Raw genomic sequence first — 21,501 nt, forward strand, 5'->3', positions numbered from 1 at the left:
GTTGAGCATACAAACAAATAAGCGCATGGCAACCTCTGCTTCCCTCTGCGAAGGGCCTATCTTTTACTTTTATGTATTTACTTTCATGTAAGAGTCAAAGTTTTTCCATCTATTCCTTTTTATTTTTCTCTTTTGGCAAGCATCATGTGGTGAGGAAAGATCTAGGAACATATATCTAGTTGGATATGGGTAGCATGAGTTATTATTATTGACACCACCCTTGAGGTGAATATGTTGGAAGGCAAAACAATAAGCCCCTATCTTTCTATGTGTCCAGTTGAAACGTTTGCTCATGTGTATGCAGTGAGTGTTAGCAATCATAGAAGACTATAGGATGGTTGAGTATGTGGAGCTCTTACTTAAACTCCGTTGAATAAGTTGAATTGCAATTGCTTGGTGACTAAGAACATAGGTTGTTGAGTTTCAAGAGAGTTCATTGTTTGAACCTTAACATGTGAATTGGTTGCTACTTTAACATGAGAAGTTTTATAAGAAAGAATTGATGTTATGCTAGGAAAAGTGATTGAAATTGTCATTGATCAAACTTGTGCACTTTGCTAGCATTCACACTTCATAAATTATTTCTTTTATCATTTACCTACTCGAGGACGAGTAGGAATTAAGCTTGGGGATGCCAATACGTCTCCAACGTATCTATAATATATGAAGTATTCATGCCATTATATCATCATTCTTGGATGTTTTACAATCATTTTATAGCAACTTTATATCATTTTTTTGGGACTAACCTATTGACCCAGTGCCCAGTGCCAGCTGTTGTTTTGCTTGTTTTTTACATCGCAGGAAATCAATATCAAACGGAGTCCAAACACCGTGAAACTTTTTGGAGATTTTTTATGGACCAGAACGTCCAGGATGGGCCAGAGAAGCACCTGGGGGGTGCCCCGAGGGGGGCACAACCCACCAGGGCGCACCTAGGGGCCCAGGCACGCCCAGGTGGGTTGTGCCCACCTTGGTGGCCTCCCGCACCCACTCTTTACCCTATAAATTCCCAAATATTCCGAAAACCGTCGGGGGTTAACCTAGATCAGAAGTTCCGCCGCTGCAAGGCTCTGTAGCCACCGAAAACCAATCTAGACCCCGTTCCGGCACCCTACCGTAGGGGGGAATCATCACCGGTGGCTATCTTCATCATCCCGGCGGCCACCACGATGAGGAGGGAGTAGTCCAGCCTCAGGGCTAATGGTTCATATCAGTAGCTATGTTTTAATCTCTCTCTCTCTCTCTCTCTCTCGTGTTCTGGAGATGTCACGATGTTGATGTATCGCGGGCTTTGTTAATATAGTCGGATCATCTGGTGTTTTCCCCTCTCTATCTTGTTGTGATGAATTGAGTTTTTCCCTTTGAGATTTCTATGTTATCAGATTGAATACATTTATGGATTTGAGAGCAATTAATATATGTCTTGCATATTAATACTCGTGGTGACAATGGGGTATCATATTGATTCACTTGATATGTGTTTTGGCACTCAACTTGCGGATTCCCGCGGTGACATTGGGGTAATCTATGCATAGGGGTTGATGCACATTCTTGTCTTTGTTTCTCCGGTAGAAATCTTGGGGCACTCTTTGAAGTTCTTTGTGTTGGATTGAATATTATGGATCTGAATTTGCTTCGGTGTTATTTTAGTACGAAGTCTTGGTTAGATCGATCGGAAAGAATAGCTTCGTGTTATTTTAGTATGAACTCTAGGATAGATTGATCGGAAAGAATAGCTTTGAGGTGGTTTCGTACCCTACAAACAATTCCTTCTTATGTTCTCTGCTAGATAGGAACTTTGGAGTGATTCTTCGTTGCACGTTGAGGGACAGTTATATGATCCAATTATATTAGCATTTTGAGAGATTTCACTAGCGAAAGTACGGACCCTAGGCCTCATTTTTAAGCATTGCAATACCGTTTTTGTGCCTGTTTACTATTTGCTACCTTGATGTTTTTATTTATTCAGATTATAAAAATATATTTCTACCATCAATATTACACTTTTATCACCATCTCTTCGTCGAACTAGTGCACCTATACAATTTGCCATTGTATTGGGTGTGTTGGGGAGACAAGAGATTTCTTGCATTTGATTGCAGGGTTGTTTGAGAGAGACCATCTTCATCCTACGCCTCCCATGGATTGATAAACCTTAGGTCATCCACTTGCACTACAAAAAAAGCAGTTCCGTGATGATACGTGTTTGTCACAGTATGTCACGTTTTCTGTCATGCATGTACATCCATGACGATTTTATGACAGAATTAAGATAGTCATACCTGTGCTGTCATAGAAGTGTTCCATGACATTACCAAAATTATCATCATGGAAGTGTCCACTTCCATGATGGTAAATCGCGCGTCATAGAAGTGCTTTCGTCAAGGGTGACCGACATGTGGCATGCACCATAACGGGTCACCGTTAAGCTATCGGGTCCGGTTTTGGATCCGATAACCCGTTAACAGCCTGGACCAATGAGGATTTTCAACGTGTAAAATTGTCATTGGCCGCAGGAAACACATGTTGGCTCACCGTTGGGACAGATGCCATCCATTCATTGGACAAGAGGCGCCTATGATACGTTGACACATGGCATGGCTCAACAGAGGTCCATTCCGGTGAAAAGGCCGGCCCGTTTGACTCGGTCAAACGGTAACGGGCCGGCCCACAGAAAGCCTATTAACGGCCTGTTCGTATATAGCCCATTTACGGCCCGCTAACTCACAGACCGTTATGGCCTACCGGAATTAAGCCTAGTAGTTTCATCTGGGCCGTCCAATATGATTCCAGCCCATTGTAACTTTCGGCCCATGTATGGCCCATGATGTCCTTTGGCCCATACGAGGCCATTTGCAAATCTTGGCCCATAAACGGCCCGTGGTAAATCTGGCCCACTTTATACCCATTAACGACCCATTATTCCATTGGGTCATTTCCAACCCATGTTATCTTTCTGCCTTCTAAGGGCCCATTTATTCTTGGTCTTATTTCCAGCATTCGGTTACTTACGGCTCGTTACGGGCCTTTTCTACTCGTGGGCCAAATTCAGCCCGTGGTTACAATCGCCTCGTTTGCGGTCCATTAATCCATTGGGCCGTTTTCATAGCGTCATTAAATACAACCGATTAAAGATGGCCCGTTATGGTCGGCCCATGCACGGACAATTCCAAATCTAGCCCGTTTACGACCCATAATGCGGTCTGTTATTGGCCCATGTTTGGCCGATCGATCAAACGGTTCGTAGAAGGCCCATTGATGCTACGGCCCGTAGAAGGCCCATTGTTTCTACGGCCCTTAGAAGGCCCATTGTTTCTACAGCCCGTAGGAGGCCCATGGTAACTATAGTAAATATGTAGCCCATGGTTATTGTGGACTAGTTTTAAAAAATAAGTTATTGTGTCCACTAGCAAACCGCGGAAAAAGAACTGCACTGACTACAAGAAAACAAATAAACAAGACAACAAGGAAATAAATAATCAAGCAACTTACGCTAGGATATCATTCCTATTACACATATTACATCCACTGGGCATCGAAGTTTGCCACCAGTGCAAATATAGGGAACAAAGCTGCATATCATATACACTGGTTGTCAAACTTGGCGATCAGTGCAAATAAACGCCGCAACAAAACAAGCCCAGAACTAAAACCACTTCAGAAGAGCTCAAGAAACAATATCCTGGGTACCCATAATGCTGGCAAGATGCTTAGCAAGCTTATTAACTTTCTCTTGTTTGGCGCTTAAATCCTCCAGCACTTGCTGTTGCACAAGAAAGTATGCATCTGAATTCTGTAGGGACTTCCTCAGTCCTTCGGCTTCTTGCCGTAGCACAGCTGACTGATGCCTTTCATCTTGTAAGCCGAAGTGATTTAGGCAGCAAGTTCGAAGAGCTTGTGCCTGCGATACTGTCCAGTAACTCGAACACTACATCAACGCAGGACTGTGGTGTTTTCTCACTGTCTACAAGATCGTTTTTATCACCTTTCTTGGAGACCAACAGGGCTGTCTCACTATCTTGAACCTTATCTGCATTACTTTCTCTACCATTGCATAGTGGGGTGCTCTTCTCCAATATTCTGTTCGCATACTACAAGAGAAACAAGCAGACACATCACAGGTTTAGCATGTAGTATACGAAACTCATTTTGGCAAACCGTTCAGTAGTAAGGTGGACAGGATAACAACATGAAACAAACATATATCTATGAACTATGGTCACTGTATTGTCCATATCATTCTAGTTTATGTTGCCAAATCAAGATAGAGACACAGTTGAACTCATATATCTTTGAGACACAACAACATAGACAGAATCTAAGTGTGAGAAACTACACAACATTGGCAACACTTGTAATGTGCATCACATGAGAATATAACTGTTTATACAACTGAAACTAAAATCAACATAGAGCAATAAGTTAGAATAGCAATCTAGTTAAAGAAATAGGTTTAAAACATACCCGTTGCGCCATTGGAGTTTCAATTGGATCCTTCAAATTCAAAAGTAGTTGGTATGAGTACATACAGTGATGCAACAGCAAAGGAGTATGGACCATAGCTACGGAATCTGACCTGAGAACAGTTGCTCTTCTGCTTTTAACATGGAGTTTGGGTTCGCTGTGGTGGTCTTTATGCTTTGGGCACTATAGTTGCTTTACAAACTGCTCGTGTGGGGGTACTCTGTGGTGGACATGGTGCTTTGTTAACTAGAAGTGGGTTACCATCCGCTGGGGTTGGGGTTAGATGGGTTGTAGCTGGTTCTCTGCCCAACGGTGTAAGTATGCAATCTGGAAGAGTCTCGATTATGTGTGCTGGGGCTAGTTTGTGGGACAGTACAACCATGGTTCTATCTGCATCGACGTGTAGCACCGTCTTTTGTGAAGAACAGGTTTTTGCTCCTGTAGATACTGTCATCACCCCTCCAATTCAAATGGCTGATAAACAAGAAAAGAAATTGAACATACATACATTGTATGATAGACAGATGTGGTAATTCACATACATGTTGTCTAACCAAACAGGACAACATGACACAATTTCACATATATGATGCCTAACTAAACAGGATAGCATGACACAGTTTCAGATATATGATGGATAACTTAACAGGATATACTAGCATAATTCAACACATGATGAGTATCTAAACATGATGACATAACAAAACTATATGATGTCTTTCTAAAATAGGTTGGGATGAAATAATTCACATACATGTTGTCTAAGTATACAGAATGGCATGATACAATTGTCATAATTGATTCATATACTAAGCAGTTGGCACTCGCATGTATGATCTCTAAACTAAGCAGATGGAATTCAATATTGTGCATATGATGTCTAAACTAAGCAATGCAAGACACCATATGCATGATATGAGAAATATAAACATTGCAACTTAGAGCATACACCTCAGGTGGGATATAGGACTGGTCATCTGTCTCTGAATCCTCCTCTGAGGAGCTCCCTGTAACCATCGAGATATATGCTTCAACAGGTACCATTGCCTGCTCTGAAGACCTTGTTTGCACTCCTAATTTTTTCCATAACCGGCTCAAATGGCTGATACACATGAAGAGTAGTTCAATATATACAGATTGTCAAAAAATGGAATACGTAATGGAAAAAAAGTTGGCATGAGATAATTCACATATATGATGCCTGGCTACATGGCGGTGCATAATTCACATATATGATAACTGGCTGAAAAACAAGGCATTGCATAATTCACATTGAGGGAGTGAAAGTGCGTTATATCGACTAGAGGGGGGGTGAATAGGCGATTTTTATGAAAGTCTTCAAACGTGAGAGTTATGAAGACAAACAGTGAAGATTATGCCTATTACTATGCAGCGGAAGTTAGATTACACTAGGCCAGCCATGGTCATGTATTTAACAGAGTGAAAGCGCAATGACAAACAGCTTCAGTGTAATAAGGATCAGGTAGGAAGAAGTTATGAAGATAATGACATATCATACATTCATGTTGTGAAGACAAAAGATAAAGCAAGCATGCAATGGCTTCACAATGAATAACTGTAAGTAAAAGGAAGTGAAGATGAAACCAGTGACACGTTGAAGACAATGATTTGTTGGACCAGTTCCAGTTGCTGTGACAACTGTACGTCTGGTTGGAGCGGCTAGGTATTTAAACCAAAGGACACACAGTCCCGGACACCCAGTCAAGGACACTTAGTCCAAGACACCCAGTCCTCACCGTTTTCTCCTTGAGCTAAGGTCACACAGACCTCGCCCAATCACTCTGGTAAGTCTTCAAGGTAGACTCCCAAACCTTGACAGACTTCGTTCACCGGCAATCCACAATTTCTCTTGGATGCTCAGAACGCGACGCCTAACCGTCTGGAGGATGCACAGTCCTCAAGTGTAATAAGTCTTCAAATCACACAGACACGAAGACTTAAGTGATGCCCAATTTACTCTGGCTCTGGGTGGTTAGGGCTTTTCTCCTCACTAGGAATTTTTCTCTCAAAGGCTTCGAGGTGGGTTGCTCTCAAACGACAAAAGCCGTGCACTGAAATCTGAGCAGCCAACCGTTTATGGTTGTGGGGGGTGGACTATTTATAGCCACTTGGCAACCCGACCTGATCTGTCCGAAATGACCCTGGGTCACTAAGGAACTGACACGTGTACCAACGGTCGAATTTTGAACTCACACGGCAACTTTACTTGGGCTACAAGTAAAGCTGACTTGTCTGACTCTAGACAAGATTTTCTCTCAAAGTCTTCGCTCGAAGACATAGGATTTGAATTAGGCATCACTTCAGTCATTCTGACTGGTTCTCTTGGACCCCACTTAACAGTACGGTGATTCCTATGACACAACATAAATGAAATAATAAAACTACGAAGGATCTAAGTCTTCGAGTTCATAAGCTTCATAGGGAGTCTTCTCATGTCATTGTCTTCAATATGAATATCTTCATAAACCACCATTGTCTTCAATGTCTTCGTACATTTTTAGGGTCATCTCTGGGTAATAAAACCGAATCAATGAGGGACTTCTACCTGTGTTTTCTGCAATTCTCACAAACACTTAGTCCCTCAACTAGGTTTGTCGTCAATACTCCAAAACCAACTAGGGGTGGCACTAGATGCACTTACACAATCTCCCCCTTTTTGGTGATTGATGACAAACTAGTTGAAGTTTTCAACGGGGAACATAATTTGTGAAATAGTAAAGGAATTTGTCTTCATAAGTTGCAAGGGCTCCCCCTGAAGATGTGCATGTAAGTAATTTGCCTTTTGAATGCAAAGGCACATGGCAGGTTGTACTTGTGGAGATCCACTTCAACTTATGATGACAATCCACTATGGATGTGAAAGTATATGAAGATAATGACATGCATAATGGAAAATGGACGTCTGCAGTACAAGATGAGTGCGGAATTTATCGTCGCACATGCGGAATTTATCTTCGCATAACGGAGTGACAAACAGGTAGCAGACGACCATCAAGGCTAAGTGTTACAACTCAAAGAAGCAAATGTAGCAAAAACGGGAGTTGTAAGCATGAAGCAAAATGTAGCAAAAACGGGAGTTGTAAGCACGAAGCAAAATGTAGCAAAATATAAAGGCACCCGCCCAAAGTGACCCGCTTGAAGACTATAAACATCATGCTTCTCCCCCTTTTGTCAGTGATGACCAAAAAGGTTTGAAGACATAGAGTTTTCTACGCGTTCCCAGGCGCAGCAGGATCGGTGGAGTTGTTTGGTGGCGGTGCAGATGAGCTTGGTGCAGATTCGACGTGTGTTGAAGTAGGTGGAGATGATGTCGCGTCGTCGTCTTCTTCAATAATCCGGGCAGACACGGTGGCAGCAGAAGAAGAGAATTCTGACTCTTCAAGTGATGGTGTGCTTCGCATCACAGCTCTTCTTGGAGGCGTGGAGTCAAATTGGAATCTCTCTCTGAAGCCATCCTCTTGCAGTTCAGCTTCATTGCTCATCATGGTGAGGCCTTTCCAAGTGCGGCGACAGGTCTCGTGTGCGACAAACGCATTCTTGGTTGCCAGATTTCTGATGCGATTGACGTCTTGCATGATGCTTCTCATCTGCCGTTTGAGCCAGTCGTGATGCCTATCTTGCTTTTGGTGAAGAGCCACAAGAAGCTCTCGGTCATTGAGTGCTCGAGCGCGCTTCTTGGGTCTCTTGGCAGCTGTGCTGTCAGTGGCTTCAGTTGATGCAGGGGCACGTGTGGTGCCAGCCATTGGATACACTCGGGAGAGAGCTTCAACACCTTCAATATTTTGAGTGAAGCTCTGGTGTTCTGCATTTTGAAGACTTAATGGTTGCTTGCCAGGCTCTGGATATATTGCTTCAGCAGATGTGTCCACATCTGGCAAAAATATCCTATGGTTGCGGGCTGAGGGTTGATAGGAGATTGCAGAGTGAAGCTTGATCAGCCTCATAACCCAAGGAGCATAGAACTTTAATCCAAACAGTTCTGAGGCAGACGCTGCAAAGTGACGGATGAAGAGATCCTGTGCATTGAAGCATTTGCCATGAAGAATGCAGAAGATGAGAGTCTTCATTGCACCATCAATTGTTGCATATCGAGAGTGTCCCTTTACAGGCCATAGAGTCAGCCTTATGATGTGATATATTGTTCTGGGCAGGTACTCTAAGTCTTCAACGAAGAACCTAGTTGGATAGGGTGCATTAGGAGGCAGTGGCTTCATTATTGAGAGCATCTGACTCATATCTGGCTCAGGACGCTGAAATATGCTCTCAATTGCTTCAGCATGGAGTTGGCACCCTTCTTCAAAGAATTCGCCAGGAGTGGGAAGGCCGGTAAGCTCAATTAGGTCGAAAGCATTGGCTTCATGATGGATATTGCCTGTCATCCACTCCAGAATCCATGTCTTCGGATCTCTGTTATAGCCTTTGATATGCAAAGTGGCATAGAACTGGAGCAGAAGCTCTTCGTTCCAGTGCTCTTCATCAGTGATAAATGGCAGCTAACCCACTTGCTTGAAGCAATCCAGTGCTTCTTCCAGACCAGGCAGACCAGCAACAGCTTCAACCTCAAGGCGCTTGTGAGGAAAGATGCGGCCTTGGTTGTATAGGATGCATGAATAATAGCTGCGCTGTTGATGGCTCCAGAACCTATCTGATACAATCCGTTCCCTTGAATAAGGGTTCTTGGAGCGGTCGAAAAACGTGTTATCTGCCCTGAAGCCGTTGATGTTGAAGGAACCAGGAGCTGATGCAGGACGTGGGAACCTTGGCAGTCGTGGGATCGACTTCTGGACCTGGGGTCTGTACGCAATATGATAGTTGAATTGTGGTCCGGCAGCAGACTCAGGCACAGAATGTTCAGGAGCAGTAGCTTCATTGTCTTCTGAAGCTATTGTTGGGTTGGGCTCCACATTTGCTTCGGCGTTGTTTGTGGCAGCCTCAACATTTGCAGACTCAGGCACGTTCTCTTGGAGAACTGCTTCTTGTTGGTGTGGGGGAGTTGGAGCTTGTGGTATCTCTGCATGCTCTTCGGCTGATGCAGCCAGAATGTCGTCAGCAGCCTGAGCCCTTGGCCCTTTGCGAAGCCTACGGAATGTAGGCGCCGGTGGAGTTGTAGTGGGTTGGGGCTCATCTTCCTCCTGTGGGCGATCTGCCCACGATGCATCTTGTGTGATTGGCGTCAATGGACGACCAATACTAATCAGTTCGCTTGTCTCAAGCTGAGGAAGGGCTGCATCACCTTGCACATTGTCTTGGAGACCAATGTCTTCAGTAGCGTTGGGTTCGTCTACTGGAATGTCTTCAGCGTTGGGTTCATGCACAGTCAACTGACGATCTGCGTCAGGATAGCGGACGGAGAGGGGTTCAACTGTCAAGGGCTCTGTGGGAGCAGCCCGAGATTTCTTGGTCTTGCGCTTCTTGATGATGGGTTCAGAAGGAGAGGCTGTGAGGCGGTTGATCGACTCTTTGGCTTCAGCCTCTGCAGTCCGAGTTTTCTCTTCTTAGCTTCAGCCTCTGCAGTCCGTGTCTTCTTGAGCTGTGAGGCGGTTGATCGACTCTTTGGCTTCGAGCCAGTCGTTGCAGCGGGGAAGACAATCGGAGCAGTTTCTGACCTTGGCGCTTCAGGTTCAGGCACAGCAGCCTTCTTTTTCTTCTTCGCGGCCATCCTGGGGTCAATGCCGGGACGCCCAAGTGCCTTGCGCTTCTCTGCCTCATTGTAGGCCTGCACGCAGCGATCAGCCAAAGTCTTCATGCGCTCTCGCGAGCCTTGAGCTTCAGCACGCGTCTTCAGAAAGTTCTCTTTCAGCTCGTGCAACATGATCTTGAAGTTTTTCACTTCTTGCACGCTGAGCTTGGCCACGTGCTTCTTGAACTGAGCCTTTTCATAATCAATTTTCTGCTTCAGTTCTACAATTCGCTGGGCTGTTGCAAGTTCTGAAGCAATTGCACCTTGAAAGGCAACGCTGAGGCCTATGGGTAGCTGCAGATCATCGAAGCTTATGTCTGGTGTGTCAAACCATTCATCAATGAAGCTGTGGATGACAGTGACATCAAATAGAGGCAGATTGTTGAAGATTTCAGCCTCCTCCTTGCTCTTGATGAGCTGCTCAAGTGCGTCATCTCCAAGATCTTCATCGCTTGATAGATCAATGTTTTCGCAGCGCAGAACGGCAGCAGCTGTGAGCTCTTTGCCTGTGTGTGGCTGAGGCTTCTTGGCTTCTTGGGTCTTGGAGACTCGTGATATGTCTTCAGACTGCACACTGGCTTCAGGAGGTGCAGTTGCCAATGGCTTCGCTCGTGAGATTTTGGGAGAAGCGGCTGGCTTTGAAGCTTTTGGAGCTTTTGGCTTCTTCTGCTTTGGCTTCGGAGCAGCAGGGGCGTCATCTGACTCAGTATCTGCTGGAGGGTCATTCACAGCAGTCCCTTGGACTAGGATGCGAGTGATGAGGCCTGCAAGATTTGCATACGGCCCGATGATATTGGGATCGGCGTCGCGTGTGCCATCTGCCCTTGGTGAGGAGGGACCAGGGTTGAAGTCAAGCCCAAATTTCTTCTTGTTTATCTTCGCTGACTGTTGTGCAAACTGAAAGTTGCGCTTGAAGAGATTATCATCGCGGCACCAGAGAAGTGATGACGGATGTGCTTCAGCTGGCTTTGGTCCTCTCACCATGCATGGATAGAAGCCTTGAGCAATGGCTTCGACTCTGGACCTGGGTATGAGATTTTTGTATAGTACGTCTCCCCACGGTCTCTTGATGGCGCACTTCTCCGCATATTCCTGAGTGATGAAGCGGTAGTGGAACCATTGCTCTGCCCAATATCTTCGAATCCATTGGATTCGTGTCTTGCGCTGAACATAGCTTTCTTCAGGATCAGTTTTGTACATCTCTGCCAATTCATCAGGCAGATCTTTGGACGTTTCACCACGTCGCTGTCTGCCTCCCTTCCTTGCTGCTGTTTCTGAAGCCATGAATAACTTGGAAGGCTTCAAGATGTTCAAAGGCTTCAAAGGCTTCCTTTTGCAAGAACTGGCTTCAGGAGAGTTGATGTGATGCTGCAAGTACTCTGCAAATGAATGCAAACTATGAGAACCAAAGGATTCTCCCACGGACATGTACCTGTGACAGCATTGAGGTGCGAGGGAAGGGGAAGAGGTCATATGCATTCTCAGAAGATTTTGAAGATAAATCGGTTTAGAAGACATAGACCTCATTGTGCGAAGACATTCACTCATAGATAAGAAGTTGGTTCCAGATTTGTACGAACCCATAGATCAGTACAAGTGAGGAATCTAACTACCTTATGAAGCACAAGTGAATATACTAGGCATGTCATGAGATGTAGCGAGATAACTAACTGATGTGAAGAGAAACTCCTTATGGCAGAAAGTGACTGAACTATGGGATCAAAAGAGGCTGTAAAAAGAGGTTTTATTTACCACACTTGGAACTGCTAAACGAAGTGAGAGTTGAGGTCGAGCAGTTCGATCCTCCGTGCCCTAACTTGGCGACGGAAGACACCTGCGGCGACGGCGGAGAGAGCGATGTCCGTTGTCGGCGTGAAAACGGCGTCGGAGAGGTTGCGGCAGTGAAGCGCTTCGTCGCCGGCGTCGTCGAGTGCTAGCGGTGGCGCTAGGGTTCGTGCGAGGGTGGAAGAGGGAGATAATGACCGCAGTGAATCGTGTATTTATAGGGATAGAGGCGGCACTGCGCTATTACGCAGGTACCCCTGGCGGTTCGCATTTGAGGCACGCGTGGCCAGTTAGAGGAAGATTGGGATTTATTCCACGTCCCACGCACGCCTAAATTGTCGGGCGGTCGTTCCTGCTTCTCCGGATCTTATGTGGAGGAATGAGCATTAAAAACGGACTTTTATGGTTGTGACTATGTCTTCAGCTGACAAGGACACAGTGAAGACATTTGAAAGTTTCAACAGAATGCATATGACTTGGAGAGATAGAGTTTGAGATAGAAAGCATAGAGAGGTTAGGGTCCGATCACATTCACTTAGTTCAAAAGATTCAACCAAGAAGACATAACTATAAGTGAATGCTGTAGAGGACAGAACATCAGTACATATATATCCATATAATCAACACAGTGAAGATAATCATGAAGACATATTGACAATGAAGCCAAACCAAATGTGAAGACATTGAGAGGTAACGCCATGAGAGAAACACTTCAAAACGGAACGTTTGGGGGTGGCGTTACCCACCGTATAGGAAGTATTAGACCCAGACACGGCGCACAATTATCGTGGCGCTCCGAAGTCAAATTCCATATTAATGTATTCACACTTAGAATGTATGTCTTCATTGTTTGAAGATATACGCTACTTCTTGTGTTGCACATCTAAGTCATCAATATGCTTAAGTGTTAGGATGTGTGCCTGATCACAGGACATTTGAGGATTCCAAGATATTTAGCTCACACCGTAACTTGCAAAACCTCTTCTCATCCAAGGGCTTGGTGAAGATATCTGCCAATTGCTCTTCAGTGTTGACGTGTATGATATCAATGTCTTCCTTTGCAATATGATCTCTGAGAAAATGATGACGAATTTCAATGTGCTTTGTCTTCGAGTGCTGAACTGGGTTGTTGGCGATCTTGATGGCGCTTTCATTGTCGCAGTAAAGTGGCACTTGCTTCAGATGAATGCCATAATCCTTGAGTGTTTGCTTCATCCACAGAAGCTGAGCGCAGCAAGATCCAGCAGCAATATATTCAGATTCAGCAGTGGAGAGAGATACACAGTTCTGCTTCTTTGAAGACCAACATACAAGTGATCGTCCCAGAAAGTGACATGTGCCTGATGTAGACTTGCGATCAACTTTGTCACCAGCATAATCAGCATCCGAAAATCCAACCAAATCAAACTCTGAGCCCTTTGGATACCATAATCCTAGAGTTGGGGTGTGAGCCAAATATCGAAGAATTCGCTTCACAGCTAAGTGATGCGACTCCTTTGGTGCCGCTTGAAATCGAGCACACATGCAGACACTAAGCATGATATCTGGCCTAGATGCACATAAATAAAGCAAAGACCCAATCATGGAGCGGTATACCTTTTTATCGAACTCTTTACCATTGTCGTCAGGACCTAGATGATGTTTGGCTGGCATTGGTGTTGTGAAGCCTTTGCAGTCTTGCATACCGAACTTCTTCAGGCACTCTTTAAGATATTTCTCTTGAGATATGAAGATGCCGTTGCGTTGTTGCCGTATTTGAAGACCGAGGAAGAACTTCAGCTCCCCCATCATGGACATCTGATATTGCTCTTGCATCATGTATCCAAACTCTTCACTGTACTTCTGATTGGTGCAGCCGAAGATAATGTCATCCACATATATTTGGCACACAAACAGTTCACCATCATATGTCTTCGTGAAAAGAGTGGGATCCAGAGAACCAGGTATGAAGCCTTTGCTTTTCAGAAAGTACTTGAGTGTATCATACCAGGCCCTAGGGGCTTGTTTGAGGCCATACTGTGCCTTGTTGAGCTTGTATACCATATCAGGATGTTTTGGATTTTCAAAGCCAGGTGGTTGTGCAACATACACTTCTTCTTCAATCTTGCCCTTGAGAAAGGCACTTTTCACATCCATCTGATAGAGAAGTATGTTATGATGATTTGCATAGGCCAGCAGTATGCGTATGGCTTCAAGCCTAGCCACAGGAGCGAATGTTTCATCGAAGTCAATGCCCTCCACTTGAGTATATCCTTGAGCAACGAGACGAGCTTTGTTTCTGACAACTTGACCATGCTCATCTTGCTTGTTGCGGTATATCCATTTGGTGCCTATTATGTTGTGCTTCCGTGGATCAGGACGCTTAACCAGTTCCCATACATTATTCAGCTCAAACTGTTGAAGCTCTTCTTGCATAGCTTGAATCCATTCAGGTTCCATGAAGGCTTCTTCAACTTTCTTGGGTTCTGATATTGAGACGAATGCGAAATGCCCACAGAAGTTTGTTAGCTGAGTTGCCCTTGAACGAGTGAGTGGACCAGGTGCATTGATGCTGTCAAGTATTTTGTCAATTTGTACTTCATTTGCAACACGAGGGTGTGTGGGGCGAAGACTTTGCTCTTGCTGATCTATGTGGTCATTTGAAGGTATATCTTCAGGCTGAGCATTGTCTTCATGTGGATCAGGTGCTGAGATGATAAGTTCTTCTTCAGGATGAGCTTCAGAAGGTACAATCTCTCCAGTTCCCATAAGCTTGATTGATTCATTGGCTGGAGCTTCATCTAGCACATTTGGCAATTGCTCTCTTTGTGATCCATTGGTTTCATCAAATCGCACATCCACTGTTTCAACCACTTTGTAGTGGAAGAGATTGAAGACTCTGTAGGAGTGCGAATCCTTTCCATATCCAAGCATGAAGCCTTCATGTGCTTTTGGTGCAAACTTTGAGGTGTGGTGTGGGTCCTTGATCCAGCATTTTGCGCCAAATACTCTGAAGTAACTGACATTTGGCTTCTTGCCAGTTAGGAGTTCATAAGATGTCTTGTTCAGAAGCTTGTGAAGATAAACACGATTGATTGTATGGCATGCAGTATCAATGGCTTCAGTCCAGAATTTTCTTGGAGTCTTGTATTCATCTAGCATTGTTCTGGCCATCTCAATGAGTGTTCTGTTCTTGCGTTCGACGACGCCATTCTGCTGTGGCGTGTATGGAGCTGAGAATTCATGTGTGATCCCCAAGGTATCCAGATATGTATCAAGGCCAGTGTTCTTGAATTCAGTGCCATTGTCACTTCTGATGTGCTTTATCTTGGCGCCAAAATTGTTCATAGCTCGATTTGCGAAGCGTCTGAAGACATCCTGCACTTCAGTCTTGTAAAGGATTATGTGCACCCAAGTATATCTAGAATAATCATCAACAATTACGAAGCCATAGAGGCATGCAGAAGTAGTAAAAGTTGAGTAGTGAGTGGGACCGAAAAGATCCATGTGAAGCAGTTCGAAGGGTTGTGTAGTAGTCATGATTGTCTTCGAAGGATGTTTTGCCCTTGTCATCTTCCCTGCTTCACAGGCACCGCATAAATGATCTTTCTTGAACTTGACGCCTTCGATGCCTATGACATGCTTCTTCTTTGCAAGGGTGTAGAGGTTCCTCATGCCAGCATGCCCAAGCCTTCGATGCCAAAGCCAGCATTCTGAAGCTTTTGCAAGAAGACATACTGCAAGTTGTGGTCCTGCTGAGAAATCTACCACGTACAAATCATCTTTCCGATACCCTTCAAACACTAGAGATTTGTCAGATTCCATAAGCACCAGGCAGCGATATTTGCCAAACATTACAATCATATTCAAATCGCAAAGCATTGAGACAGACATTAAGTTGAAGCCAAGGGATTCAACAAGCATGACTTTATCCATGTGTTGATCCTTTGAGATTGCAACTCTACCTAGACCCAATACCTTACTTTTACCAGTGTCAGCAAATGTAATGTGGCTCTTGTCGGATGGACGTAAAGTTGAGTCCATAAGAAGGCTTCTTCTGCCAGTCATGTGATTTGTACACCCACTGTCAATAATCCATTCTGAAGACTTTGAAGTCGCTAGTGTCGTACCCTACAGTGCAGTTAGGGGGATAGGCTTCACGAAGGGTATTGTGAAGCATAAACATTTGACGAACCAGTGGGTTATGAAAACTTAGATCCAGATTAGGACTAATAGGGAGAGTAGCATGCGATTCAGGAACGAAGTACATAATGATGCCATTTGGGCAGTTTATCTTGCGCCCCACAAGATTTTTATGGTCCCCAGCAATAGCATCAGGAGATTTTGTTTTTGTGCTGGAGACCTTTCCCTGCAAAAGAGAGTTAAGCTTTCTTAACCACCCACATCTTCAAGGGTGGCTTAGAAGCTATAAGTCTAAGTGCAGCATCTGAAAATTTTGGCTTTGAAGCCTTAGCAAACAGTCTAGCAGGTGGACAATAATACTCATAGGAATAAGCAGAATAATTTTTGGTCATATGAACATGACGGTTCGATGAACCGCTCTCATATTCATATGCCTGAGTATGGTTTCCCTGCAAAACATTTGCATTAGTGTGACTCAGGTGAGTCCTCTGTCTGTATGAAGCCTTTGGACCATATGAAGCCTTTGGTCTGAGGTTTGTCTTCTTCATGTGAGGTGTCAAGAAGACATTCACAGGAAGATTTTCCAGACATGTTTTCGGAACCCAGATCTTCTTCATAGGCGGTCCATTCCTGCAGTTAGTACCAATGTACCTGGCAAACACTTCACCATTCTGATTCTTAAACAGTTTATAGTTGGCATCAAAGGATTCATCAATGATAATTGGGTTAGCACAAGTGAAGCCAGACAGATTGGATGGATCTGCTAAGGATTCCTTTGCAGCAACCCATGTGGTTTTGGGGTACTGCTCAGGTTTCCAGTAAGACCCATCTGCATTAATTTTCCTCACGAACCCAACACCCTCTTTCCTAGGGTTTCGGTTCAGAATCTGCTTCTTAAGGACATCACATAATGTTTGATGCCCTTTCAGACTTTTGTACATCCCTGTTTCAAGCAATGTCTTCAACCTAGCATTCTCATCAGCAATAGCAGTGGTATCCTCAGCAGAGGGGTTAGTTGCCACATCAATAGTTGAAGATATTGGAACAGTAGTAGCAGTGGAACATTCAGCAACAGAAGTAGCATTATCACGCTCAATGCATTTAAGACATGGTGGTTCAAATCCTTCCTGAGCGGGACTGATCTGTTCGGCGCGAAGTGACTCATTTTCCTTTTGAAGATCTTCATGATCCGCTCTCAACTTCTCAAGGTCTTGCTTATTTTGAAGATAATCATAGGAAAGCTTTTCATGAGTAGTTGAGAGAGTCTCAAGACGATCTTCAAGTTCCTGATACTTAACGTGAAGATTTTTTATGTCTTCAATTAAGGATTCAGAACGAGTCATTTCAGCACCCAACAGATCATCGCTTCTGTCTAACAATTTTTTAATATGTTCCATAGCTTTCTGTTGTTCAGTTGCAATTTTAGCAAGTGTTTTGTAGCTAGGTTTTGAATCACATTCAGAGTCATCGTCACTAGATGTTTCATAGCGAGTAGTGCGTGTGTTTACCTTGGCACCGCGTGCCATGAAGCAGTAGGTAGTAGTGGAGTCGTTCTTGTCATTTGCGTCAGTGTCGGTGATGCAGTCATTGTCTTCAGTGTTGAAGATGGACTTGGCGACGTATGCTGTAGCCAGACTCGCAATGCCAGAATCAGACTCCTCCTCAGACTCCACCTCTGCCTCCTCAGATGCGGACTCCTCCTCTGAATCCATCTCCTTGCCAACAAACGCACGTGCCTTGCCAGACGAGCTCTTCTTGTGTGATGAAGACTTTGATGAATACTTGGAAGAAGACTTTGAGTATTTCTTCTTCTTCCTGTCGTCAGAATCATACTCCTTGCTCTTCTTCTTCCTTCTGTTCTCATTGTCCCACTGTGGACACTCAGAGATGAAGTGTCCAGTTTTCTTGCACTTGTGACATGTTTTCTTCTTGTAGTCATGAGCAGAAGCTTCATCATTCCTTGAGCTTGATCGTGAAGATTTTCTGAAGCCTTTCTTCTTGGTGAATTTTTGGAACTTCTTTACTAGCATTGCAAGTTCTCTTCCAATGTCATCAGGATCATCAGAACTGCAGTCAGATTCTTCTTCAGATGAGGAGACAGCTTTTGCCTTCAAAGCACGAGTTCGCCCATAGTTTGGACCGTAGATATCTCTTTTCTCAGAAAGCTAAAACTCATGTGTGTTGAGCCTCTCAAGTATGTCACACGGGTCGAGTGTCTTGAAATCAGGACGTTCTTGAATCATCAGGGCCAGAATGTCAAACGAACTATCAAGTGATCTCAGCAGCGTCTTGACGATTTCATGTTTGGTGATCTCAGTGGCGCCGAGGGCTTGAAGCTCATTTGTGATGTCAGTGAGCCGATCAAAGGTGTGCTGAACATTCTCATTGTCATTTCGCTTGAAGCGGTTGAAGAGGTTGCGAAGAACACTGATTCTTTGATCTCTGGGTTGAGATGCCTTCATTAACTTTGGAGAGCCAGTCCCAGACTAGCTTTGATGTCTTCAAGGCACTCACACGGCCATACTGTCCTTTGGTCAGATGACCACAGATGATATTCTTGGCAGTAGAATTCAGTTGAATGAATTTCTTGACATCAGCAGCAGTGACACCTTCTCCAGCCTTGGGAACGCCGTTTTCGACGACATACCATAGGTCGACGTCAATGGCTTCAAGATGCATGCGCATCTTATTCTTCCAGTAGGGATATTCAGTTCCATCGAAGACGGGGCAAGCAGCGGAGACTTTGATTATCCCTGCAGTCGACATAGCTAAAACTCTAGGTGGTTAAACCGAATCACACAGAACAAGGGAGCACCTTGCTCTGATACCAATTGAAAGTGCGTTATATCGACTAGAGGGGGGGGTGAATAGGCGATTTTTATGAAAGTCTTCAAACGTGAGAGTTATGAAGACAAACAGTGAAGATTATGCCTATTACTATGCAGCAGAAGTTAGATTACACTAGGCCAGCCATGGTCATGTATTTAACAGAGTGAAAGTGCAATGACAAACAACTTCAGTGTAATAAGGATCAGGTAGGAAGAAGTTATGAAGATAATGACAGATCATACATTCATGTTGTGAAGACAAAAGATAAAGCAAGCATGCAATGGCTTCACAATGAATAACTGTAAGGAAAAGGAAGTGAAGATGAAACCAGTGACACGTTGAAGACAATGATTTGTTGGACCAGTTCCAGTTGCTGTGACAACTGTATGTCTGGTTGGAGCGGCCAGGTATTTAAACCAAAGGACACACAGTCCCGGACACCCAGTCAAGGACACTTAGTCCAAGACACCCAGTCCTCACCGTTTTCTCCTTGAGCTAAGGTCACACAGACCTCGCCCAATCACTCTGGTAAGTCTTCAAGGTAGACTCCCAAACCTTGACAGACTTCGTTCACCGGCAATCCACAATTTCTCTTGGATGCTCAGAACGCGACGCCTAACCGTCTGGAGGATGCACAGTCCTCAAGTGTAATAAGTCTTCAAATCACACAGACACGAAGACTTAAGTGATGCCCAATTTACTCCTGGCTCTGGGTGGTTAGGGCTTTTCTCCTCACAGGAATTTTTCTTTCAAAGGCTTCGAGGTGGGTTGCTCTCAAACGACAAAAGCCGTGCGACTGAAATCTGAGCAGCCAACCGTTTATGGTTGTGGGGGGTGGACTATTTATAGCCACTTGGCAACCCGACCTGATCTGTCCGAAATGACCCTGGGTCACTAAGGAACTGACACGTGTACCAACGGTCGAATTTTGAACTCACACGGCAACTTTACTTGGGCTACAAGTAAAGCTGACTTGTCTGACTCTGGACAAGATTTTCTCTCAAAGTCTTCGCTCGAAGACATAGGATTTGAATTAGGCATCACTTAAGTCATTCTGACTGGTTCTCTTGGACCCCACTTAACAGTACGGTGATTCCTATGACACAACATAAATGAAATAAAACTACGAAGGATCTAAGTCTTCGAGTTCCATAAGCTTCATAGGGAGTCTTCTCATGTCATTGTCTTCATATGAATAATCTTCATAAACCACCAATTGTCTTCAATGTCTTCGTACATTTTTAGGGGTCATCTCTTGGTAAATAAACCGAATCAATGAGGGACTTCTACCTGTGTTTTCCTGCAATTCTCACAAACACGTTAGTCCTCAACTAGGTTTGTCGTCAATACTCCAAAACCAACTAGGGGTGGCACTAGATGCACTTACAGGGAGTCCTGGATTAGGGGGTGTTCGGATAGCCGAATTATACCTTCAGCCGGACTCCTGGACTATGAAGATACAAGATTGAAGACTCTGTCCCGTGTCCGGAAGGGATTTTCCTTGGCGTGGAAGGCAAGCTTGGCGATACGGATGTTCAGATCTCCTACCATTGTAACCGACTCTATGTAACCCTAACCCTATCCGGTGTCTATATAAACCGGAGGGTTCTAGTCCGTAGGACAACATACACATCAACAATCATACCATAGGCTAGCTTCTAGGTTTAGCCTCTCTGATCTCGTGGTAGATCAACTCTTGTATTACCCATATCATCAATATTAATCAAGTAGGACGTAGGGTTTTACCTCCATCAAGAGGGCCCGAGCCTGGGTTAAACTTCGTGTCCCATGCCTCCTGTTACCAAACCCACAAGTATAGGGGATCGCAACAGTTTTCGAGGGTAGAGTATTCAACCCAAATTTGTTGATTCGACACAAGGGGAGCCAAAGAATATTCTCAAGTATTAGCGGCTGAGTTGTCAACTTAACCACACCTGGAAACTTAGTATCTGCAACAAAGTGTTTAGTAGCAAAGTAATATGATAGTGGTGGTAACGGTAACAAAGTAAAGACAGCAAAAGTAATGTTTTTGGTATTTTTGTAATGATTGTAACAGTAGCAACGGAAAAATGAATAAGCGTAAACCAGTATATGGAAAACTCGTAGGCACCAGATCAATGATGGATAATTATGCCGGATGTGGTTCATCATGTACCAGTCATAACATAGCGTGACACAGAACTAGCTCCAGTTCATCAATATAATGTAGGCATGTATTCCGTAAATAGTCATACGTGCTTATGGAAAAGAACTTGCATGAAATCTTTTGTCCTACCCTCCCGTGGCAGTGGGGTCCTATTGGAAACTAAGGGATATTAAGGCCTCCTTTTAATAGAGAACCGGAACAAAGCATTAACACATAGTGAATACATGAACTCCTCAAACTATGGTCATCACCGGGAGTGGTCCCGTTTATTGTCACTTCGGTGTTGCAGGATCATAACACATAGTAGGTGACTATAGACTTGCAAGATAGGATCTAGAACTCACATATATTCATGAAAACATAATAGGTTCAGATCTGAAATCATGGCACGGCCCTAGTGACAAGCATTAAGCATAGCAAAGTCATAGCAACATCAATCTCAGAACATAGT

This window comes from Triticum urartu, chromosome 4 (assembly GCF_003073215.2).
Source record: "Triticum urartu cultivar G1812 chromosome 4, Tu2.1, whole genome shotgun sequence".
Classification (NCBI taxonomy): Eukaryota; Viridiplantae; Streptophyta; class Magnoliopsida; order Poales; family Poaceae; genus Triticum; species Triticum urartu.